The sequence below is a fragment of the Larimichthys crocea genome, chromosome XX (genome assembly GCF_000972845.2).
Source record: "Larimichthys crocea isolate SSNF chromosome XX, L_crocea_2.0, whole genome shotgun sequence".
Classification (NCBI taxonomy): domain Eukaryota; kingdom Metazoa; phylum Chordata; class Actinopteri; family Sciaenidae; genus Larimichthys; species Larimichthys crocea.
The window spans coordinates 11365551-11392740 of NC_040030.1; the positions used below are offsets into that span (position 1 = coordinate 11365551).

The 27190-nt window shown below is 40.4% G+C and overlaps 1 protein-coding gene across 11 annotated transcripts in view; it reads right to left on the reverse strand.

Moving 5' to 3' along the window:
• Positions 1-21510, reverse strand: part of nrcama (neuronal cell adhesion molecule a) — a 52908-nt gene extending 31398 nt beyond the window's left edge. For 6 of the 11 annotated variants that reach the window (XM_027272296.1, XM_019260501.2, XM_027272295.1 and 3 more), the window contains exon 1: positions 21240-21510. The gene's annotated coding sequence lies outside the window, so the exon portion shown is untranslated. The remainder of the gene's footprint in view (positions 1-21239) is intronic. The other 5 variants (XM_027272299.1, XM_027272297.1, XM_019260500.2 and 2 more) reach the window with 2 other exon arrangements.
• Between the last annotated feature and the right edge of the window lie 5680 nt (positions 21511-27190).

Consider the following 27190-nt stretch of genomic DNA (forward strand, 5'->3'; position numbering starts at 1 on the left):
CTGTAGTTAGCTCAGAGGAGAAAGATGGTGGATTATGTGAGTGTCCATTAATAAGCCCAGGTCGAGCTGTTTGAACTTGTCGGTTGATGTAAAAAGATGAGGAAGGGGTCTTTGAACTCCCTGCGTTGGCATGGGTGAGTAGCTGCTGTCACATAGAGAGAGAGAGAGAGAGAGCGACCCAACCCAACCCCAAGCCGTGACCTGTTACCATGGAAACAGAAGGATGTAGAAAGATGGAGGAACACAGAAAAAAAAGGAGTGAAGATTATTTTTCTTGTCGAACGTCAGCACAGTAGAATTAAAACATAAGCAAGTTTCCCTGAAAGTGTTTGTATTGAACGATGTATTTCATAACCTGCACTGAACTGCATCGATCTTATCTCAGCTGAACTGAAACAAATTGAACTACCAGAGGGGGCCGACACAGATGAGGTGAAAGAGTGGGGGGAAGAAAGACAGACAGGGGGGAGATGTTAATGAACGGAGACAGGAATGCACCAAGAAATCAGAAAACTGGAAAGGCAGAGCGAAGACGATGCGAGAGAGAGAGAGAGAGAGAGAAGGCACATGAAAAAATGAAGGCCGAGTGGGAATCGGAAACATGCATTATTAACGGGTAAATCTAAAAGCGCTTCATCATCAGAGCGCAAGAGATGGGGGTGGAGAGAGAGAGAGAGAGAGATACAGAGACAGAGTAGGAGAAGAGGGAGAGCTGGGAGATGGCAAAGAGAGAAAAGCTAGCAGACATGACCCCACGCTCCAGCACATTGCCATGGCGACGAGAAGAGAGAGACAGATCCTGGATACCACATGACAACCAAGAATGCTTTTTCTTTTAACAGGAAGAGTAGTTGCACATTTTGGGGAAATGCTTATTCGTTTTCCTGCCAAGAGTTAGATGGTTAGAGATTGATACCAGTCAGGAGGAGATTGTTAGTTTAGCTAAGAATAAAGACTGGAAACAATGGGACACAGCTAGCCCTGGTCTGAGCTAATAAATCCATCTACCAGCATGTCTGAAGATAACTAATTAACACGGTGTATCTTGCACAAAAACAAGTGTAAATGAGAAAGAGAGATAGTGAGAATTAGCTATTTTATGGGGTGTTATACTGAATAGTGATTAAAGGGTTTCAGGAAGTCAAACATGACACCACGAATTGTTGTCTTTGATTTTTGGAAAGTGTGAATTTAAGGTGGATTTTGCTTTTGGCAAACGGTTTCCACTTGTTTCCAGTCTTCATGCTGTGCTACGTTAACTGGCTGCTTTTAGTAGCTTCATATTTTACAGCCGGACACGCAGAGATGTTTATTTGAATTCTACCACTGAAATGATCTAGCCTCATTATGGTTTTCCAAGGGTGACAGACTCTAATATATTCAAACAAAAGTCGTCGTTCTACCTAATATGATATATGATCAAAATAATATGATATAAAGAGGTTTGTAGCACTTTGATACAACCATCGTGTGAAACATGCTGATTCTAGCACAAAGACATTTACAGAAACAACCTGGCAATTGTTGTATTTTAAAGTATTCCACAGTATATAGCTTAGAATAAATGTTGAATCTGTTTGATGAGCTTCTAGAAGAATACACATCTTTTTGTTCCCATCTTCAGTAAGGAACTAAGATATCTCTATGACAACAGTGCGAATGTGAAATGAAAGCTCTGTGAATATTTAAACATTCCCTGAAGATAAAGGCCAGTGTTTCTTTAAATGTCCTCATACCAACTACAGTGTGATCACTATGTCTGATTACTAAAGCTGTATGTCCCAAAGCCTGGTGCAATACCACCCTGATTTACTATCTATCCCCTGTTTCAATTAGCTGCCTGAGTTTATGGATCCACAGGGAACCACACTGCATGTGTCTGAATGTTTCGGTGTGTGTGTGTGTGTGTATGTGGTACATAGGGGGTGGAGGGGATTTTGCAGACTGTGATAGAAAAACTGACCCCAGGCATGAATAGAAATGTGGGTGCACGTGTGTGTTTGTGTGTGCCATAATCCCCTAGACTGAGGGGCCTAAGCAATCAGCGACAGTAGCAGCTGCCCCAAAAAAAACACAACACACACCATAACTGCCTGGTTTCCACGCCCATTTCTACCATCATCTGATTTCTACATGATATTAACACACACACACACACACACACACACACACACACACACACACTGGTAAACTAGAACAACACTAATAGGGGGTCATATACAACCTAATGACTATTAGTGGACAAAATGTAATTCCAAGTTGCTTGATATCCATTAAAAGGTCCAGTGTGTAAGATTTGGGGATTCTCTATTTAGAGAAGATGGCAGGAATGCAATATAGTATGCACAACTATGTTTCCATGAGAGTCTATTTATCTGAAAATTAGGTTTTCTGTTACCTTAGAAAGAGCTTTTTATGTCTTCAGAAGAGGCGGGTCTTCTTACGCAGGGTCCATCATGTTTCTACAGTAGCCCAGAATGGACAAATTAAACACTGGCTCTGCATTGGGCCTTTCACTTTTTTCATGGAATTCTAGTAGGAGTGGGCGCAGTGAGGGGGTTGCAGTCTGTAGATCCCACTAAATCAAACACATTGGTCCTTTAAAGAGGAAAAATGTGCTTGAAGTTTTACATAAACTATCCAAACCTCCCTATTTCTATTATGGAATGTAGTGTTGTTGATAGTAACTCAAACTGCATATTTGTATTGTCATCCAATCGCACCACCTGAACTATTCTGCTTGCTTGTGATCACACTGTGGCCAATGCTACAGTGTCAATATTTAACCTCCTTTCAAAAAAAAAAAAAAAAGCCTATGTCTACTAATTGAACACTGGAGGAAAAGTAAATGACACAATCATAAAGCCTGTTAAAATCACCTTTTTAATATCTTACCTTGTAGATGCTAAATTAAGGTCAGTGTAAACCCTGCCAACACGTACTATGAGCTTCTTCACTGTCTGCTCTCTACTGTTTTAAACATGGCTGTCCTAAAGCAAGGAAAGTTGAAACAGTTATATGTTAATTCTACAGTTGGAGCTTTGTATGGCTACAAAGTAACAGCAGGTGTAAACGGCCAACTAAATGGATCAGTCCTCATTTCTCTGCTCATTCTATCCCACTGAGGAAAACAGTGTAAAATAATCATCTGTGATGCCTAAAGCCCAGGGTGCCATGAAGAATGATTTTGACAGCATGTTTGATTTCCAGACTCCGGTTGCCTCAGAGCTGGCCAGTGGAAACAGTGGAAAACAAAAAAGCAACACTTACGCAAAATGTTTCTACAAAGTTGTCAGTAGCACATCAACCCAAGAGAGAAGTTGAAGGCATTTACAACTTCAAGTTAAAAAAATAAAGTTTTATGGTAACTCATCTGTATCTACAGATCATAGTCAAGCAATATGTTGTAAAATATATTACAATTGTGAGACATGTCTCTACAGTGACTGAAAGCAGTAGCGCCTAAACCAACGTCGACTGTTTGTCTGGAGCCTGAAGCTTGTCTGTGCATCAAGTATCAGACTTACCATCTGTGTGTGATGAGTTTTTTGGTGTAGGCCTTGGGGGTTATTTATTACTCGCCCAGTGTGTGTGTTCTGTGACCATGTACATCTGTCTGCATGTACCTATGTGACAGGAAATGACAAATGGCCTCATTAAGATGATCACCAGGTTGGGTTTATTGCACCGTGTCATTGTGTCACATAAGCATACAATGTTTCACACTCACCCTTTAGAAAACCCCCTGGCACATAGATATTCAAATTGTTTATGCATTTCAGTGATATCTCACAAACGAAAATAAGCCAAAGCACATCATTAAGGTGTAAACCTGCTGTTTTGAGGCTTGTGCCAGTCGGCACAACATCGGCTGACATCCAGTATTTGTACTATCTCAGGAGAAGGAACATTTTGTGGGATAGATTCATGCAGTTAAAATGATAAAGTCCCTGGAAGTGTTCTAGGATGTTCAAAACCACTCTATTACTGGTCGTCCAAAGTCTTCCTGCACTGGTACATTTTGTATTTTTACCTTTTTTTAAGTAAACTGTGAAAATAGTTTAGGGTGTTCACACAAATGGCAAAAAAAGTATTAAATAGCAGAAATGGCATGATAGTTGGGGTAAGGCTAGATTGAAAAATGCCACAAGTCTGTGTTAAAATGGCCTTTACAGCTGCTTTTGAAGTCTCAGCCGAAGAGTTCAAACGTACGCATTCCCATTTTAATGTTTGTATATGTCTGTGTGTGTATGTTGGAGACAAAGACTAAGAGGGGGTTGGTTACCATGACTATTCGAAGGTTTTTTGTTTTTTTTTAATTTTAACAGTCTGTGAGCTTCCTTCCAATGGCAGACAACACACAGTCCAGTCCCACACACAAAGAGCAGCCAGAAAGAGCTGCGTTTAATCAGGGAGATTTACTGCCTCCTGAAAGTTTTCCTCTCGAGGTTAAAGGGACAATTCTCCCATCCCCACTGTTCCCACTCGACACCACACAATGCACACAATGGAGTCATCAAGAATGTCACACATGCACGCAGAGACGGTACGAGCAAGAAAGATAAATCGAGATTAAGGAACAGTAGGAAGTAGCATTCCTCTGCTGCTCATCCTCTGCTAAGCTTTCTGCAGCTGAAAGGGAGCATATTGTAAAAGTGCCCAGGTATGAGGGAGCTCTCTGGGGATTGGATCCAATCATCGGACTCATTTTACAACCCCTACAGAGGGAGTGTACTGAAAGCAGAGCATGGAGAGGAAACATGAGAATGACATGAACAGAAGGCGGCAGAAAAAGACGACTTGTAAGCTGGTTGAAGAAGATGTGGAGTCAGGCCACCGTCAGTGCAGATGAAATACCTCACCATATGACGCTCAGGTCCATTAAATCAGTCACAATGAAGGAGAGAGGCCTGCCATAGAGTTTGATTTCTATGTAAATGCAGGATTTCTACAGGCTTTGCTGGGAGATGCTTCCCAAGGCTATTCTATGGGGACTTTAAAATCTCATTTGACACTAACATGAACTCCTATACATGGATAAAGACATTCATTATGACTTTATTTACAGAGTCCTGTGCAGCGAAGCACAATGTCTGGATTTAATATGGCTTTCAGTAAGCTAGGATAAGAAAGTAATGGTTGTCAAGAGATACAATTTGAAATGTCACAATAGCAAAAGCGTGAGCTCACATACTAAAATAAATGATATTGATGATAAATTCAATCGAACTTTTTTCACAGCAGCCATTTTGACACATAATAGTAGGATACAAATAGTATGATACTAATCAAGGTCCAGTTACATTTACTGCACCAAAGCCTTTCCAGTGAGCCAACATGCACCACAGCAGCACCCTGACTCCGTGTGACCTGAATGGAACGAGATCTAAATCTTTTTCCAACTGTGGGAAGTCAGAATGTCTGCTGCGAAAAAGGCTTGATGTAAACTTTACATGACATCATCCAACCAGTAACATATCAGGATGTTGACATACCTTGACAAGGGGCTCAGAAATATAGTACAACACATCTGACACTGATTTGGGCAGATAAAATTCAGGTCAGGTCAAATTCAATACGCAAAATCATGTTTTGTGACAGTCTGCTTCATAAAATGTTCCTTCCTTTTGTCTTTCTGTTCAGGCTAAGCAGGTGCAAACAAAAAGGGAAGATTCAACAGATCATACATTTGGAAGATCCCCCCTTGATCGAGCTAACCCAGACTGCTGAAGTCAATACCATCTTTGCATGCAAAGAGGACTGTGGATTTTGCCCCTCATCGCTGATACTGGAATCACACTGAAAATGTATTTGTCTTTACGGCCAGTATGATAGGAAGAGGAAAAATGATTACTGTGACTGATAACTACGTACATAAGGAATACTCATCTCATCTCAAACAATGGAACTTAATGTAATATATAATAAAATGCAGCCATTTAGGAGGACTTGAAGTTTGACGAAAAGGGTTTAAAGGGTCAGTGAATACAGTAAACTTAATGGTAACTTAGCCATCATAATGAAACAGGTTCTCACACAGATATGAGAAATTAATGTAAAGAGAAGCTGGCTACTCCTTTGTTTCATACTAAATTGCTAAAGAGACCAGATCCATTGAGATCTAAGAAACTGTGACCAGCATCAGCGTGGAGGGAGTCAACTAGAATAATTCCCAGAGTGCTTTACCTAGCAGAGCTTGGCTGTCAGTGACATGACATGTCAGAAACACGATGAGAAAAAATGCCCATGCAGCCAGCACCCTAGAGACCGTCTTATCGAAAGGAACAATACAAAGGGCAGGCAAGGGAAAGACAAAGATGAAGACAGATGTAGAGGAAAGCAGTGAGAGAGAAAATGACTAGAGGGCAATGAGGAATGAGAAAGTCGAAATGAGCGTGAAGAACAAAGGGGCTGTGGACAAGGGAGGGCAAACAGTGGATGGCTAGACCTATAGGATGCCTGGGAGACGTCTAATATTGACTGCATATCTTCCACCTAGCGCAGAGAAAGTCAGTAGAAGAAGAAGAACGGAGGACTGAGGCCTCCTAATATTAGTAACACCAGTAGAGGGATTTCTCTGTGCGATATCATTAATTTAGGACTCCTCGCGAAAACCTTGTTCTCAGGCTCAAAGCTGTGATGAGGACGCGACGCAAAACACAAAGGCTGCTCAGATACTGTGACAGTAAGCGCAGATATTCCACTTTCTACATCCTGTTTGGCAGTATCGCTGTAACCAAGTGAGATTACTGTAAATGGGATATCACTTTCTTTTTCTTTTTTTAAAATGGCTCAACAAAGCCACCACATGGAGAGCGATGCCAGATTGTCGGTCTAACACTTTTCAATCCTCCGCTAGTCGCACAAACAAAGCAGCTCACGGCTTTGTAAGCGGTATGTCCTGCAGCAGTCGTGCAACACAAAAGACCAAACTAAAGAAGAGTGATGGGAGGGGATACTGAATTTGCTTTTAGAAAATATCAATGAACTCCAGTATAAGGACAGGTGTTTCATTGTGCAAGTATTTTTAATGTTAAAGTATGTCTCCCTCAGGGTCTCTGTGTGTATGTACATATGGATTAAGCTATGTTCTGCTGTACAGTGCATCAAACATGATATTTCATGTTCAGGATTTTGATGGTGCTTACAGAGATGCTCTGACTATCTTTGCGATTGCACGTTCACACAGATTACCCCAAGGTGACACCCAGCCATTTGTGATTAACAGCATGATTTTTCATATTCAGCCTACATGGATGGATTACTGGACATGGGCCAATGGGCTCATGGTTTAGAAGCCAAACACTCTGAAGTGAGTACTATTAACATATCATCATGAAAGGTCAGTATCACGGTCATTGTGAGCATGCTGATGTTAGCCTTCAGCTCAAAATATCACTGTACCGAAATATAGCCTCATACAGGAGTTAGTATTACTGTAGACAATGAGATCTTTATATTGATACTTGAGTACCATCTACGCTGATGACTGGCAAACACTGCCCCAAAGTTCTTGAACCTTTAAAAAGTACTTTCCCAAAGACAAGGGACTTCTTTACAACCTGGAACGATCAAATCTAAAATTTAGCCTCTGGTTCCTCCAAACATATGTGTAAACTATGATAATCTCTCTAATCTCTAATCTAAATAAAAGTTTTGTTTAAGCAACTCGATCCTGAAACCCTGGAACCTTCATTTAGCAGTTTCACTAGATTGATCGGATGCTCTGAAACATACACTTCACTAAACTGGTTAACCTTGACATTAGAGATCCACTTCAGAACACTATCTAAACACAGAATTATACACCAGCCAGGGCTGTAACACGCTTGTGTGCTTTGCTTTTGCATTTTTAAGTGCCGTATTTGTTTATGGCTTTTACATTGAGATCAAATAAACAGCCTAACAATTGGCTTTCCTCGCCGTCGCTCTCGATGCAGTGACCATTTTTTGTTAACACAAGAAGCTTTAAAAAGAAACCACGTGCAAATGTTCCTGAAGCCATCCTGAACTGCGTGACAGCCGTGATTCATGGCCTCACGCGAGCAGCAAATTGAAAGAGCTTGGCTGGACTTATTTGGATGCTGTCATGGTCCAGTAATGCAGTGTTTTTATGACTTCCTTGCTGTGGTGTGCAGGATCACTGTAGCATGAATTGGACACGTGAATCTATATATTGCGATTGAGACACATGAACTGAGACATGCATGCACATGAACCCACAGACACACCTACTTTATTTGCTTCCCACATTTGCCCTGATTTTCATTAAACAAATTCACAATGAAACAACATTGACCTACAGTCAAATCCAGTGAACAAAACAAACCACAGCATCAGCCACGCTAGTCTTACAGACTCAGAGTCACAGGTTCACAATATGCTAATATTACACTCACGATATTAAAACCCTTTGGATAAAAATGTCTGTTCTTATGCTAATTTGATACATTTGTAACACAGTATATGACAATCCATTGAGAAAAGGCTTCTCTGTGTGTGTCCCAATAACCTCATTATTTGACCCCAATCTCAGAACCGAGGAGGACTGACTATATCTATTCTTTCACACCCTTTATATGGCTTTTGGAGCAGAAGAAATCAATATTCCAAGAGCTGTTTCTTTCACACCTGCCAATCTCTGACCATTCCTCGAATGCCCATAATCAACACCTCTTCCCTTCATCATCTCTGGGGAACAGACTCCAGGACATTACCTTCACCTCAGTTATATTCTTGTTCAATGTTCTTCAATGTGTTTTTCAAGTCTCTTAAAGCAGTTAAATCACAAAGTCTATAGTTAGTTATAGTTAAATTATAATCAAACTCAAACTTCTAATAAATTGAGCGTTTTTGCATCTTTCAGCTCATTGTTTTGGTTTTACTGCCCAAAACTTTACTGATAAAGTGATAATATATCAATGTTGTCTTTGTTATGCTGTACAGTAATTAGTTATTACGAAGTTTAGCTACGATTTGCAATGCAGAAGCTTTTATCATCCTGCTTTTGCGCATGCTGTTTTGTTCTATCGCAGCAAAAGGCAAGAAGTCATTGGTTCATATCCTTCTGGCTATACCAACATCTGCTACCACAAGACAAATAGCCAACATGGATGATGTGAGGAGAACTCTTGTGCTGACACAACAGAACAAACCTAGAGGCCTAGACCCGCAGTACAAGTGTGACTTAGCAGAATTCAAACCCTCTTAAGAAGATCAAAAAAAGGTTTTCTGCCACACTTTCTTAAGGAAAAGATACGTCACCTTTTAGACTTCAATTCTACTCCAGCCTTAATGACTGTAGCTTTTGTCTGACGGTTCATCTTTTGAAAGCAAGAATCTGAGCCAAGATGGATAATACAGTGTGGAAAACTTCACAAATACTGTTTACGTGAAGCCAGTCTCTGCCATGGACCTACCAAAGTAGCAGACCCTAGCAGTTTGCTATCACTCAATCTCTTGTTGCACACACACACACACACACACACACACACGCTATTCACTTCTGCCCACGGGGCTGTACAGCCTTGTTGGCCAGGAGCTGAGCTTGTGGCAGGCCAGACAGCATGGACCCAGCTGTAAAAGAGAGGCTGTAGCTATCTCTATACAAAGACCCCAGTCAGCACTCTGGTACTCTAAAAACAGATTCTGTCTGAGCTAATGAGTGTACCTCACAGTGCAGCGGCCCAGAGTTTACATTGGGACAGTCTACATCTCCATCTGTGCAAATACATCTTCTGTTCGTGTTACTAGCCCATTAATGGAATACTTAGATTATGACCTCAATAGAATTATTATATCATTGTTCATTTAAGCAAAACTAAATATCTATTATCTCACTTGGTATATTTTGTTTTCGGTTCATACAATTAAGCATTGTATCTTTGCCAAAACTTGAGTTGGAGGAGTCAGATTCAGCAAAAAGAAAGGAGGTACTGAGCAGCTCTGTGTCTCTTACACTTTAAAACATGACTGACCATGAAATGGCTATAATGGGACCTGAATCCCTCTTCTTTTGGCTAGAGGAGCTTCTGTCTAACAAAATGCCCCTTTGACTGTGCTGGGATCTTGGCTAAACAAGATAAACTGAGTTAACCCACTCGACTCCATCCGTCCTGTGTTAATGAGTTTGTAAAGGATCACACAGCCGTCTAAAATCTTCTGCTTTCACCAACACTGATGCCCTCCGGGTCCCCAACCCTATAATCCCAGGATCAATAATCCGGATGTCAATACGACCTCGTGCGCTGACACTTATGGATTTGTTATACCTGATACACACTATCAGTCAGTGTGTTAATGTGAATGCTCCGGTGTGGATCAAGGGTGAGAAAAGTCAGTGAATTCCAAATCACAAAAAAAGTGAAATCGAAAGGAGATCATCACAGAGCAAGAACCGAAATTCTAAACCTGATTGTGAGACCGTATCCTCTCCAATTTCTCTAACAGAACAAGGACAGTACACCCCCAATCATCCCAAATTCGACCCTGCTACATATAAGATTGTGAGCGCAAGTGACAAGAGGGTCAAGGCGTTCAATAATTCATCACTCAGTATAGCATTTTGTGGCCTGCCTTTGATACACCGAAGGAGTGGCAGTGCTTCTGAGCAAAAACATAAGAGACATATTTTTGCATCTATCTGTGAGAGGGTATCAGTTATTCAAACATGTATCATCTTATTTGCGTTATCAAATTATCTGTCTATTATCTTCTCCATTAATCTGTTTAATCCTTGAATCATTTGGTCTATATAACATGCTGGTTGTTTTGTCTTACTAGTGGTTCAAAACCTCGAATGATAGAGAAGAAAGCCAGCCAATCTTCATGTTTGATAAGCTGGAACTAGTAAAATCTTTGAATTGACTCGCTGTCAAACTCTAACCTGCTCCAAGTTGTTTCTCCATTAAAATTATTTCATGCATAAAATTCATAATAAATGTTTTTGAGAGCAGGCTTCTACAACATTTATGATGTGAATGGTGGTCTACATTGTTATCTACTTCCTAGGCACAAAGAATATCACTCAGGTGCTCTGAAATCCATCTCTGAGGTAAGGAGAATAAAAATTGATGTATGGATTAATAATAGTTGAGCTTGGGCAGCCAAGTGCATTGGAACTGCATCAAAACTGTATTTAACATCATTAGAATATCATAAAATAGCTGTAATAAAAACTGATGTCTGTACAGATAGACTGATTAACACATGGACAACAGTTATATAAGGAAGTCTCTCACACACATGCAATTGTAGGACAATACGAGAGAGAATGACAGTATTAACTGCATCATTGCTGCCTGAACAAGTGACAGGTCATGTGATCTAACAGTTATGGGACACTCCCTGGACATACGATAGCTTGTGTTACCAGGTTATGTGAGTGTGCACATAGAGGAGACCTCCGTGGGAAAAGTATGTGATACCCGTTTTAGAAAAGTAACTGCTCTTCCACTTATTAATGGGCCTTTTGTAGAGTGAATATCTTGAAGGTAATATATCACATGGCTGTAATGGATGACTGGCTTGAATGAATATGTAACAAAGTGAAGGGGTTTCCTGTGCTTTAGGAAAGGACACACTGATACGTAGCAGACACCAATACCCCACTTTCCTCTCCCTCTTCCCTTCATCTATATTTGCAGGCATATTTTGCACAACAAAATTATTTTAGGGTTTGAAAGGTGTGTCACAGAGACAAGCGTGGACTTCCTCCAGCGGGTAGTGACCGAGCACTGGCTTGCATTTTGCTGGGTAAAGGTTAAATGGGCTTTGTGAGTCATGGTTCAGAGCGGAGAGTGGAGGAGAGATGGAGTGGGTTGAGGGTCAATACCAGCAGTGTGCATATGGTGGGAAAATGCTGGGAGGACACTGGGAAAAAAACAAACTGGGCAAACAGGCCAAGTGTAGTTGGAATTATCGGCAGCCCTCCCGAGCATGGAAGTGATTAAAATTTTTAAAATGCAGATGCGCTGAAATGGCATATCTGATAACATTATTTTTAATGGAACAACAAGCTTACATCCATGGCATTTCAACGAAAGAACAACACAATTTGTTTAATATCATATTGATATCAGCTGATGCATTTACAAGGCTCGTAAATAAATCGCTCTGACATTTTGCAAAACTGTTGTAATCAATATATTTAAATTAGCAATGGATCAAAATACTATCTAAAATGTAAAAGGGGTCACTCGAAACGTTAGTGACGAACCCACAGGGAATCATCGTCTGACTCAGCGGTTTCTCTCAGCTCTACGGAGCATATTTCAGCTCATCTAACTACTTTGACTCACTCACACAGCTCTCATCAGTGTCATTTTCAAGCAGACGTTTTTAGCAAATAAGTCCAGATGAACCAAAAGCCCAGCACCAAACAGGCAAATTTAGCAGCTCGCATGGAGCATTTAGCAGCTATAGAGCGAGCTATAGCCACTCCAAGCCAAGTGATTAAAACAGTTAATTATCTGTGTGCTAGTGCAAAAAGCTGCAAGGAAACGTTTCATTTATTAAAGGAAGGGTTAAGCAGAATATCTTCTGTAAGAGACAGTTAATCTTGCATCTTACAAATTGCCAAATTAATTGAGATTTTGAAGTGGCATAAAGTGGCTGCTTCTTGATGATAAATGGTGACTATAGAAAAAGATGATAGTTCCTATTAACACACACAATACTGTATAAAAAGATGAAAAAATACACAGTATCTGCTGTGTATCTTTATGGGACAACATCAAGGCACAATTGTTTTTTTTAGTTTGCCTAACAAGATAGTGTCCTGTTGCTGTGTGGATATACACGTTCAAAGTTAAAATCATCTATGGCCCGAGGCCTACATCTCTGTATATGCACTCCCTTTGTGCAGGTAATGTGTCTGATTTCAATCTAGCTGCGTGAGTATCATCGTCGTGTATCTTAGCAATCAGAGCAGAGACATCAGGGTTATCTCTTCCCCATAGAACAGCCACCAGGACAGCAGAGGTAATCTGGTAGAAGATGGCCACAATCTGTTCCACCTTTTGATCAGTATCAGCCTCCTGAGTAGGTTCCAGGCTCTGAAACCGCTCCTGAAAGATCTGCATCTTCATCTTAAGTCTATTTGTCTCATATCTCACGTCCGACTGTAATAAGCTAAACCGCCACACAGGCAGCCATGGATGCATTACATCAGGGTGCAAAAAGGCAAGGTGAGGAAAGCGGCCTGGCCTCTGAGAGGACAATGCAGAGTATCTGGCATCCCAAAAAAACAGCCATCTCAGCAGTTTTAGGGGTGAAAGAGATAGAGATGGAGTAGAGTGGCAGGGTGGGGCGTTATCTGTGATGTGAAATGCTATTTGGTTTGTGGGACGACATCCAAAAAGCATCAAATGATGCTGAGCAAGAACAAACAGGAAATGAGTTATTCTTACAGCGAGTCATAGCTGCCTGCACTGCATCAGGTGATATGAAACATGTGCGGAAAAATCAAACATGCTTTTATATCAATAAACCAGAAACTTGTGTCAATTTTCATCTACTGGCCCAAAATTGGCTGTCAAAATCATACTGTAAGTCTGACTCACAACTCTTTGAGTGAGTGAAGCACTGACATAATCAGTGTCATAGGCTTATCTTTAGATTGTCAATGTTAACACACACACACTGTATGTACAGTGCATTTAATCTCTTTGCGTAACCTATTGAACACTTAATCATAATTCTGTGGGGCAGCACTGTATACACAGTATATATGTACATGTGAGGAGCCTGATTTCAAATTAGGTTTTAACTATATGAAATAACTCAAGATGACTCTTATTTTACAGACTGACTGTCTTTTTTTTTTTCAAAATATAAAAAACAACCAAAAGAAATTATATTTGTCCATAAAATTTTACTAGACTAGAGACTCTTTCAGCCCAAATTTGTGATGCTTTAGTGGCATAAAAATGAATAAATAATAATGATATGACTGTCTTTATCTCTTCTAGGCCCATAAACTGGATCTGCCCGCCTTTAATTGGTTTATGAGTTAACAGAGACATCTTAAGATGACAGATGACTTTTTTTTCCACAATGAGAACTGCTTCTGTTCTCAGTCCTCCTCATCTGCTGGCTGGACAGTTTATCTTGTTCTACAAAGACATTCTTTCAGTACGACCGGAGGGCACTTATCGAAGGCGAGCTGGCCTCAGAAAGGCCCTCTCTCAGAGGTCAGACGAGTAGGATCGAGGACACATGCCAGGCTCTATTGAACTGGTGCCGCTTTTCCCACACCATACACATATTGATGATTAGCAGATGCTCGATATAAAGCATCCTCTGAACAACTGAGGCCACAGTGACAAAGTATTTCACAAATTGCACTGAGACACATTTATCTGTGTCTGTCTGAACTTTGTGGTGTCACTACTGGGATCCCACAAGGTTCTGTTTTGGGTCCCCTTCTGTTTTGTCCTTACACCAGAAGAGAAAGCTCTGTTATTCACTCACATGGGTATGTCTTGCTGACATCTCTTAATGGATGTCTGCACACCACCTAAAGCTTAACCTTGATGACAGTGAGCTGCTCTTCCTTCTAGAGAAGGCATCTCTCATCCATGACCTGTCCATTACCATTTAAAGCTCAGTGATGTCCCCAGTTCGACTGCAGAGAACTTGGATGTGACACTTGATGACCATCTGTCCTGCAGTAGCAAACCACTCTTGCAGATTCATTTTCCACAACATCAGGAGGGTGTTTCCTACTAAGAAGGTGGCACAAGTTCTGGTCCAGGCTCTTGTCATCTCAAACCTAGTCTACTGCAACCTGTTCTTGGCGTGTTCTTCTACACTACACCACTCCCCTGGACCCTGGACTGGCTGCCAGTAGCTGCTCCAATCTGATTCAAGACCAGATTTGCCTACCCTTTTGCAAATGGCTCAGGACAGGCCAAACCATACACCCCAAGTCTGTCCACTACGCTCTACCAAGTGACATCAAGATCTTTCATCAAGACTGAAAAATCATCTGTTCAGACCGCACATCAATACACATTTGCCAAAATATCTCACCAAAAAAACCCTAAATAAGCACGCCTTAAGGTATAAGGGTCTTGCCACAGGGAGTATTAAGGTCCTGTATACCCTGTTTGCAGACTTCAGGCCAATGAAATACATTAAAAAGCAATACATAATTATACACTCTACAAATCATGTGTAAAGGCTCAAAGATAAATCCCTCATCAAACTAATCTCTCCCCATGGCTGGAAGTAGAAAGATATACACCTTTGAGAGAAGAAGCTTAAAAAAAAACAGCTGTAACTGACAGATTCAATTATGCTGTGTACAAACATCTTTAATAATCATTGTTAAGGCTGGTTGGTTTAAACCCACCATGTGATGCTGGTGCCTTAAACCAAATGGATGTTTAGCGCGATAAGAAGAGCTCTTTAATGGCTTCTTTGACCCAAATCCGTACTAATCACTTTAGAGCTGTGGCAAAGATTCTGGTGCATGGGGGTAATATTATTTTTAAGCCTAGTGTACAATGAATTAGGCTCCCACTACTGGGATTTGAACATTCTTCCTTTGTTTCCGTGAACACTGGAAAAAAGAGGATATATATGACAATATATCTTTAATATAAGTGTATATATTGTGTTTTTCTTCTCTTCCCAAGGGCCAATACCTCATCCTTCCCAAGAACAGCAAGAGAAAAGAAACAGTGGAAAACAGAAATGGAGGGTACGTCTTTTAAAAAACCTTTTTGTCCTTGCTCCAAAAACTTAAAAGCAAAGTGTTATTTATTTTATGAATGGATTTAACATGATTGGAACTGTCAGTGATCACAGTCACTAACGCTCAAATCAAACAGCGGCAAATACAAATAACAAATTTGCCTGCATATGGCTGAGTATGTAAAATTAAATCAGCCGTTCAGAAAGATGTGCTGATATGTTTTTTATACTCAGCAAGTGATAGCTACTACCAGTCTGGCAACTCCTCTGCTCTCACCCACTCTCCCATCTGTTGCCCACTTGAGCCACATAAACAACTCATCTGAGGCCTACAAGCAGACTCAGACCTACTGACGACATTCAAGTCAAACTGATAGAGTCTGATAGGACACTAAAAAGGTGAAAGAGGTGGATGGAAGTGGAATTATTGATCTTTTAAGGTTATTTTTCACGTGAGTTTATTCTTCCTTCCTCTCACTGTATGGACATATCTTCATATCCTTGTAAGACAATAGCCGGTTCCGAGATTGTGTTCTTCCTGATTCTGTGGTTTTCTTTTTCTCCTCCCCTCTCCTCTTCGGTCCTCTCCTTTCCCTTCTGTTCATTTCTTCTCCTCTCCTCTTTCTCTCTCCTCATGTCTCCTCATTCCCTCCTTTCCTTTCCTTGCTTTTCCTCTCCTCTCCTCCCCTCTACTTTTATTCTTTTCCTCAACTCTCCTCTCTTTACCTTCCTCTCCTGTCTTCTTTTCCCTTTCTGTCCCCTCTCCCTTTTTCTTCCCTTTTCTATTCTCTTCTCCTCTCTCCTTTGATTTCTCCTTACATCATCTCTTGCCCTCACCTTTCTTTTCCCCTGTTTAAATTAATGTTGGAGTTGATTGACGACTTTTATACTGAGAGTGTGTTTAGTGTCGAACTATGAGTAATGATTGTTTCCATTATTAATTAACGTGATGGTTATTTTCTAGATCACTAATTTTGTCTATTCTTAGAATCAGAATTGTAGAAAAAGCATAATTTCAGAGCACAGGATGACATATTAAAGATATGAAACACATTTTCTGTTGATTAATTAACTAATTGCTTAAACTTTAGTTCAGTGTTTACAAATCACATTGGTAGAAGAGAAACGCACTGAGCTGAGCTGTGTTTATCCAAGGCAAACTGGATTGCAGTGCCACCTTAGTGGCTCTGTTGTATACCTGCCATTAAACTCTCAGCTTAAAATCAATCTTGTCACTGCTAAGATCCTCATAGCTGTTCACTGTGCAAAAAAACTGGGTCTCTCCCATCTCCCAGCAACATTATCTCTCTCAAAACATGAAAAAAAACGCGACAAAAAACCATCTGTCTTGTATGGAAGGCAGGGAGAACAACAGCATCTGCTCTCTCAGGAATTTTACCAGCAGCAGCAGCAGTGTGAGTGTCACACTCCAGACCTGGCTTTACATGTAACTGTTCCCCATTTTCCATTTCATCAATCTTCAGCCAGTCATGCTAATTTAATGTGTCCCAGGCGCTTAATGAAAACACCCACCCAAACATGTCCAGCTGTAAGCCAAGGGTGTGGGGGTAAGTACAGCGGAGGTGTGGGGGCATGTTTATGCCCCTCCCAACCCCCTAACCCACCATCATCGCCGCAGGGTGCTGGTGCTATTAACCCAACGCATGCAGAAGAATCTATGATGCTAATGGCATTTATTTGGCAGCAGCTTCTTGGTGGTCTAGTAGATGACAGGAGGCGGGAGTTTATAAATCTACACTGAGACACAAATCCAGGATGGTTCTATTATGACTTCATTACCATGTACACCTGCACACCTCATTGGCAGCTGCTTATTTAGGAAGTGTGTTTAACAATGCTTATCTTTTTAATTCATCCCCAGAGGTTATGTGTGTGTTGTGGCAGTGTCTGAAGTAGTGCAGAGACTGATTGTACCACAGTGTCCATTGTTACAAAAACACAGAATAGAATCAACATTATGCGACTGTAAAATGCAAATGTGCAAACTGATTTTCTCACAGTATTAAGGGATGCTATGGACTAGAAGCCAATACCAAAATCCCATCCATATGAGCTCATAGTGAAGCTAATATGCAGTTGTTGTTGTTGTTGTTTTTTTTACAGATGTTACCCTATCTTAAGATGAGCAATTGTTGATAGTAGAAGTTATTTATGAAGACAAAAGCAAATATTTCCTGGATTTTAAAAGGAGGATGATTTGTTTTGTTAACACAGTAAATTTAATATCTTTTAGACTGTTGGTCCATCACCTTTTAGATATTGTGGTGGCCATTTCTTACTACTTTTAGTAATAATATAGTAATAATATAATAAGAGTGAAAAAAGTAAACTATTAACATAAAAAGGGATAGCAGAGCTGAAACATTAATGAGTAATTCAACATAAAATTAATCTTTCTGGTAAATAATTGTTGTACTGTATAGCCAAATCAAATATTTTTCTGTTTTTATAAATGTAATTATAACTAAATATCTCTGTATGTTTTAATAAAAAAGCAACATGAAGGCGTCAGCTTAGATATTGGGAAATTGTGGCAGGCAGTTTCCCTGTTTTCAGACATTTAACACACCAAATCATTGATCAGCTGATCAGAATTAATTGATAATGAAAATCCCTGCTCTCGGGGTAATTCGTTTGGTTAAACAAAAATGCATAAAAGCATCACATATTTATTCCATTGCTATCTGATAGTTGCTTCTACTCCTGGAAAACGTGACCTTAAAAATGCTGATTCCACAGTCAATTGCCATAGTAATATTGATATTGCCCTTTAAAGCTGATATAGGCTGATCCAACAGTGTGCTAATGTATTACAATCACAACATACACAAGAGGTTTCCTTCCACGCTTTAGAAAGAGAAACAACAACTCCATCCAAATGTCACTTTAAAAGATGATGGATTTTGTCCACCGTGAAAAGTTACAATCTATAAAAAAGGTAATAGAGGCCGAAAGCTATAACACTGTCACAGTTTCAATCTCACCAGAGTGAAATGAAAGGGAGTTGACCTCAACCCTGATCCCGCAAACAGCACCAAAAACAATATTAAGCGTCTCCCTCATCTAAAATAAAAAACATAGTCATCACTTAAGGTGCCAGTGGGTAGAATGAGAATGCACCTAAACCCCACTATAAGCTCCGTCACCTGACTTGTGTCTAATGGGCCGTGGATAAGTGGGAAAGCGGGAGAGGGACGGTGACACTGCATCTGCCGTGAGTAATGTGCTCAGCGCTGCCTCTGCCCTGAGAGCTGTCACACAGGAGGCTGGAGTCATGTCTTGTGATGTCTCTTGGGAGAGGGTGGAGGCTGGCGTGGGGGTGTTGTCTCTTGAACACTGATGGTGGTGCCAACACGCGATACCTGCCATGACATGCCACAGCATTACATGGTATATGTATCGGATAAATTATGGCTTTTTTGGAGTGCAAAGCAGATGTTCAGTATGTTAAAGATGTGGCTGAAATATGTCCTATTCGAATGTCTTAAAGAAATTTAATTTCCTACCGTGACATATCAAAATGTCTGCTGTGAAAAAAAGTTTAATTCTGTTTTCACTGTGGCACCTCTGTGAAATGACTTCTGAAATATTACTGAATCTCTCCGATCAGACAGAAGGCTCTGATAGTTGCATGTCGCGTTATATTCGAGTACGGTCTGATTCACAGAAAATCATGATGTGATGGAGTAAAAAATAGAAAGCACAAAAGGGAGTCTTGTCTCAGCCCCCGTTATGTTCCTGAATACAAAAACGCAGTATGAAATGCTGACTGCAAGTTTTCAAAATGTAGGTTAACAGGTTGATATTAGCATTTTGGAGCAACTGATTACACTTCCCGACTGAATACAAAGCTTCCGCAGTCGTTATATGTTGTATTTACCATAAATAAATATATATATAACAGATGAGCGCTTAATGATATAGGGACTTATTTGCATGATGTACGATCGAGGAAGTGAAGAGAACGCACCACATGTCATACTGCATCACAGAGTGTTACAACAACAGCAGATGCTGATTGCAAATATTAACACTGCATGAAATAACTCCACACTGTGGATTCTTATTAGCATCACAATGATTCTTTCTACTCACGGGCTGTTTTGTAGTCAGGTGTGATACCCACTTGGTCACATACTGCAACACATAGTGCAAACAGTATTACCAGCATCTGTTACATGTCAGCAATCAAGCAAACATAATGACAAGTGCCCCCCCAACTATCTGTTTTCTCTACAAATGAGCAGCATGACAACTCTGCATACATTATATGTGGAAGCAATAAAGTAATGCAGCAATAAGGGAGTATACAGCATATTATTAAAGCAAAGGGGGACACTTCTGACACACACACACACACACGTATATGCACACAAAGAATACAGCCATGCTGTCCATTCATACCAGCGTGCATACAGCTTACAAAAAAAATATCTTCATATTGGCTGCAGCTAACGACTGTTTTCACTATTTATTCATTATTTATCAGTTCATCATTTTGTCTATAAATACACATTGCTGTCAAATAAGAAGAGTGTATTTGTGACTTTTGCATGAAAACTGCAAGATTTATGATTAAATTTGATTTAATTTGTGTGCCATCAATTAATTAGATATCAGTTTCAGCACTAATACTGGCTGTAAATGCATCGGATTCCTTGAGGAATTAGGATTTCATCCAAAAAAAAAAGATTAATCGCCTCCTGTGATTGACTGAAACCATTTCAATATCAACCGTTATCCACTCCTTTCTGTCTGTTTCTGCCTCTGAGATTCAGGAGGGCATCTTCCCCTCAGACAATATGAGGGGAAACCCCTTCAGACCTGGAAACCTTTAATTTATTTCATGCAAGGAATCAAGGAAAATGTGCTGTCCTATAATAAAAGCACAGGAGGCCTCCTATTCCTGGCTTAGTATCTAGAAACAAGGCCTTAGTGGATTTTCCTGCCTGCCTGCCTTGAAGAATTGACAGCTAGAGGAGCTCAGCTACATCTGGCAGCATCACCAGCAGACACCAAATAATCCTCTCAGCTGTGGGGCCTGTCCGCACCGGCCGGCAGCAGCAACAATAAGCACAAACCCTCCTCCTGCTGCTGCTGCTGCTGCAACCACCATCCATCCAGCATCCATTCAGCACAGCAGCCGATCAACACATTGCTTTTTTTTTTTTTTTTGCCTCCTTCAAGATGCAGTGCATGCAGTGCGGTGTGTGCACAGGCTGCAGTGGTTTCTCTGCTCTTTGACGCTCAGAAGAATCCAGATTGGAAAAAAAAACAAAAAAACACGACAATCGGCGTCAGCTGCGCCTCCATATTGCTGTATTATTTGCACCTGGTCATCCAAAAGCAGCATCACCGGGATGCTGTGGCGAATGAAAATGCACCGACTTGACACATGCACTGCACCATTATTCTCATGATGAATACAACAGAGGAGAAGGAGAAGGAGGAGGAGGAGAAAGGGGGAATCCTAATCTTAAAAAGACAAAAAGATAAAACAAAAAAAAATTTCAACTCACCGTCTGCTGCAAACCGGCTCCTGTGTCCTCTCCCGTCAGTGAGTGTGTGTTGATGCTGATGTGGGAAATGATGAGGTGTGTGTGTGTGTGTGTGTGTGTATCAGAGGGAGAGTTCCCGGCTAGTGTGTCCGTCCCCCTTATTCTCAGCCGCTGCAGCAGCAAGCTGTGGTCCACACGGATCCTCCGCTCTCCTCACCAGCTCCCCCGCCGCTGTCAAAACCAGCAGCGACAAAGATCGTCTCCGCATACGAGAGGATGACAGACTCTCAAGCGAAAAAGTATCCAAGACCGGCTTTGCATTGTTTGCCCTGACATTGTTACAGTTCAACAACATGATGCTTTATTTTGTATTTCTAAAAACTTTGCAAGAATATGCAGTGCACCACACTTCTGTATTCTAAAATAAATCCAAAAACAAATTGAGCGTTTTATTGCTCAATGCAAGTCTGCTGTAGATTTAGTCTAATATGCACACATGTGTCTCTACTGATATCATAGAGAATTGGGTTATTTATTATAATAAACGTTGGATTTGTCAGTTATCGTTTATCAGTTTCCATCTGTGCCACACTAAGACTCCAATCTCCAACGTTACTTCTGGTAGGTGGAGAATATGTCAGAGTGAGACCTCTTAATTTTTTTCTCTACTGTCGCTGATTCGCTGCCAATCCGGTGCAGAAAGAAAAAGAGGAGAAATAAAAAAGAAAATCGCAACAGCAGCGACCCCGTTTTAATGAGCGGCAGCAGTGAGACCTGCAGACAGATATGTGTGAGATGATCAATAACCCTGCAGAGTGCCGGCATCAGTCTGCACCGTGTCTAATCAAACATCTCTGCATTCCTGAAATAAAGTCACCTGCAGCCTTGTATGTCTGTGGTCTGTGGATTAACAGCTTTTCTTTCTAATTTGCCAGGGTCATTTTATACTTTCTACTATTTAGAATTTGTTTTAAATTTTAGAAATTGAATCACTGCCCTTTCCACTATCTTGATACATTTGGCAATATCTTAATGAATAATGAGTAACAATAATGAAGAATCTGTCATTTTCCAGCTTGGGATAAATAAAGTCTATCTATCTATCTATCTATCTATCTATCTATCTATCTATCTATCTATCTATGAAGATGATTGATAATATGATATAGTATGACAAATGAAACTTAAATATCAACTTTTCTGGGGAACCCTGGTGGCCGAGAGGTTTCCTAAAGGGGATGCTAGGCTGTGGTGAAATGTAACAAGGTATATTTACTAAAGTACTGGATTTAAAGAAATAATAAAGTACTTGTATTTAACAAGTATTTTCATTTTATACTTCCATTCCATGACATCTCAGAGGCAAATGTTGTACTTCACTCCGTTAAATCTGTCTGACAACTTTAAGTACTACTTTTTAGATTACAGTTTTCCAAAAAAAAAACCTCCTGTCCACTGAAAACCATGTACCTTCAAATCTGATAATGTTGAATTAGAATTTTTCTGATATACTGAAGCATTAAAGGTTTCTTTAAGGGTTGAGAGAGTCCCCCTACTTCTTAAGCTCACTCGGCTGTTTTTCAGAGCTCATAAAAAGTTACTTTTTTTTTTTTTTTTAGGAAACATGGTTCTGACAAGACAGGAAAGCCACAAACATATGATGAGCTTATATAATATGATGCATGGATGTAGATCAAACTACCCAGCAGCACATAAAGTAGTTAAAATTAGCTCATACACATTGAAACATAAACATTAATGCAGCAGTCGTCATATATAATAGTACAACACTATTGACTATTTTACTGCAGAAAGTGTCTTTATCTTTTAATACTTGTAGAGTATTTACATTGGTGGATTGCTACTTTGAGTTAATGAAAGAATTTGAATACTTCCTCCACCACTATCTACTGCTGACTCTATAATAAAGGCCTAAAATACCTCCCAAAAAATGCTTAAAAACAGCTCCTGGTTCTGGATGTTCCCCCTGTCAGACACAGGTGTTTCTCTGCCATCAACACAGGACAGGTGGCTCATGCACACACAGACATGGCTGCACTGGTGTCAAACGCCCAACCGCACTTTTACATTATCATTACTGGCCCACCGACCCACATCACATTTCGAAACTGCAGAACTCATACGACAGCTGTGTGTGAACATCCCTCACCCACATCGCTCAATTCCAATGTAAGACAGCCCGAGCATGTCTTAGACACGTTAAGACTTCCAATCAATCAATACCAGTGATGTCCACACTTTCTCTCACGCTCTCTTTGTCTACCAGTCAAATTGAGTGGAGGTGAGACCGTCTCCTTTGAATAAAAAAAGTGTAACACCTTAAGGCATGTTTAGATCATCAGCGTCGTGTGTGATAAAAAGGGGTATACGTGCACCGTTTTCTCACATGATAAATGCATGTAACACTCGTTCAGGCTGAGGGGCATTAGCAGTCGTGTGTGAGTCATGTTGTGTTGCTACGAGTAATGGTGACAAGTCCTGGGGGAAGGCTGGGACCAAAACAAAGAGGAGTTTCACCAATGGAGCTCCTCTGAACAAAACATGATTTAACATGAGATAAGTATGTGCTGTGGTGAGTCAACAACAGCTCTATTCCAGCTCCTTGATTTAAATACATAATTGCTTTTAATGGGTGTGACTTACAAAACATACTAAGATGATCTTTTCACACATCCTAATATTGACCTAGAAGATTGGGTTTACACATACTATGTTGTTTGATTTACATGCACAGCTGTTGGACAAATAGGATCTGTGTGTGTGTTTTTGTGTGCGCAGGTGTGTCCCCACTCTAACCAACTGGCAGAGGTCTGTGGAGAACCACAGCACTGTGTAAACTCTTCTGCCGTTTTCTTTTCAATGAGGAGACATAACGGCGGACAGTTTTTTTTGTTTTTTTGTTTTGTGACATTACAGACATACCACTGTGGACTGTGAAATACTCCAAGGCATTTTTCAACATATTTTCACTGGCATTTCTAAAAAGTGTGTGTGTGTGTCTGTCAACGATCCCTCTCTCTGTTCCAAAGGTCCTTACACACTGTATGAAAACAAACAATGAGCCGTGTGAACTGTGTACTTTTAAACCAGTTTATACAGGCCAGGATATATTATAGTACCACAATGTCTCTTTTGACAGCTACCAGATACCTGCTCCATGCTGTTATCGTTTACACAACAGCCTTCCAAACTTGGCCAGAGAGTGACATCCCTGACAAACAACACTTGAAGAAATAGTGGTTCTTGATGTGTGCTCTGGTGGACTTTTTTGTTGTTGTTATGGTTCTTTGCAGGGCGGCCCCTGGCATAAGCGGAGCTATGTAGTTTCCTCGGGCCACAACTGTCAGGGGGTTAGGGTTACCACACTTTATATGGTGTTAAGTTGGCTGACTCGCTGAGGGGCTGCCAACTCTTATGCAATAAGTCTGAATTGCTGCACACTGCTTCTGTCTCCTGTTCTCAGTGATTTGTTTTTCGACTGCAGACTTCTGTCATTTAGACTGTAAGAGACTGTAAGAGACATGTGAGAACACGTCTGACAAAACGGCTTCATTTCCCTGCTCCTCTGGCAGCAGCACAGCGTCGCTTCCTCTCCTCTGGCACCGTGAGTTACCATTGTTTTGGGAACACCCTAAAGCCTTGATGATTTTTAATTAAATCATTAATGTCGCCTGATTGTTGCTCAATGCTGAAATAAGTGTACGTGCCAAATGAAAGTGAAGCCTTAAACTCCTCCATCATGAAAATATTTTGTTTGTCCTGTGTGCAAATCATCATCATGCTTTGGTATTTATCCACGCTCTTACTGACAGACAGGAGACTGGTAAATATCTTAATTTGGCTGTGTCTGAATTTGAACTGCGCATGTAGTCTTGGGTAAATATATATAGTTGATGTGACCACAGCACCTCTGACATGATGAGAAAATTCTGACAAATGAACTTGATCCCTCTCCTCTATATTTAGGCAGAATTTCTAATTCAATAACAACTATTTTCTTTGTTTTCTTGACAAAATAGGATTCACAGTTTTGTACAATTTGTTTTTTTCTTTAATTTACTTATCACATTATGTTTCTGTTTTGTAGCTATTTGCCAACCCTCAAAGAAAGTAAGAGATTTGATTCATTTGCCCATCTCTACTGTGTTTGTATGTGCAATTTGTTGACTAAAAGTCTTGGGCCCGGCCCTGGTTCTTTGGAATACTAGAGACACAAAAGGGTTGAGGTGACCTGCTTTTGATAAAAACAAACAAAGGGACACTATGAACATGTTTGAACTGTCTTTTTTTTGGTTAAATATCTAACATATTGCCTGAAAAAAAGATCATTTCCATATAAGAACAAATACGTGAAAAGTTCCTTGCAGAACCAAAAAAGGTTCTCTGATGGCATCACTGTAAAAAAAACATTCATTTTTAAGGGTGTATGATGAAGCAGCTTCTTCACACTACATATCCGGAGATGACCTAGGTTAGAAGACATGAAGAAAACACAGAAGACAAGTGACTGTATGTGAATTTTCAAGCCCTTTGGGTGAGTTTGTCCTCTGCTATGACAGATGGGATCCATCCCTTCTTCCTCATTTCTATTCCTGTGCGAGCTTCACAAACACTTCTAACCCCTCGGGATGTTTTTGTTGGCTTATTTGCGACATTGGAGATACAGTAAACTCTTATGATCAGACGCGTGACTGTTTTCTTTATATACTTGTAGTTACATCCCATTGAACGAGGCCATGACAAAACAAGGCATGACAACTTGCACAAACGTCGTCTCGCATGCCGCACTGTTGTTTGCATACGATGGCACATCTTGGCAAACATTAGGCTAACAAACAGTGTGTGCCAACTGAAAGAGACGGAAAACAACAGCCCAGCCCAAGATGTTGACAGCGAACTTAATTGTGATCACTTTTATGCGTTTTTCAACTGTCAAAAGCCCAATTCTAGTAGCAAAACGAAAGAGGTGGATTGTGTAACACATTTCTGCCAGATCAGGGACAATTTTAGTCAAACGTGGGCACACATACATTGAAAAGATTGTAAACGAGAAGGGAACTATAACGGTTGCTAGGGAACAACATAAGACCTGACCAGATCCAATTCTGCTTGAGGAGGAGGAGGAGGAGGAAAGAGACGGACCGCTCCTGCCACAAGCAATTAATAGTGGAAATGGTAAGAACTATGTATTTCACACTTCTTCACGTAAACACAGCCTGGCAGACTTTACTTTACCTTGGCACTTTGGCCTTTCAGCCTCAAGGAAATTGCCAACAGGATGAACATCGCCCGAGAGTGTTAATCTCATGTTCACCTCATTTGTCTGTCTTGACGGCGCTTGTCAGAGACACTCAGTCTCCTCGCACAGAGACGGATGGGAGCCTTAAATAATGTTTTGCACTGTTTGTTTGAGAATGACATTTCACAGCAACAATTACGCCCCCGTATTAAAAGTTTTCAGACGAACAGAGGTGTGTGTCGACCGTGTCTCAGCCAGGCAAAAAGCCAATTCCACTTCAAATGAAGAACGTCATGTTGTATTTGAATAAAAACCAGACTTTACAGAGTTGGGTGCAGCTCCTTTCTGTACTTTTTTCTTTAAAGAGTCTGTTTACTTAGATCAAGTCAAATGTCCCAACAATTTGCCAAAAATGTTTTTTTTAAATATTTTACACTTGTTACAGGTGTTTTATTTGAGGTTTTGATATCTATATGAATGTAGATTTATCTTTTAAATACCAAAAAACATCTCAATACAGTTTCACATCTCCTCTCTCACGCCTCTCTCTGGAACTCTAGCATAAATGTGTGAATATATACATGAATATCTGTGAAGAACATGGCATTTTTTGTACTCCAGGAATTGAAGGGGAACACGTTCACCGATAACAAGATTTAGATTCTGTAAATAGCAGAGAAAAACCCTTGAAACATTTTGCTCAGTTTACAGT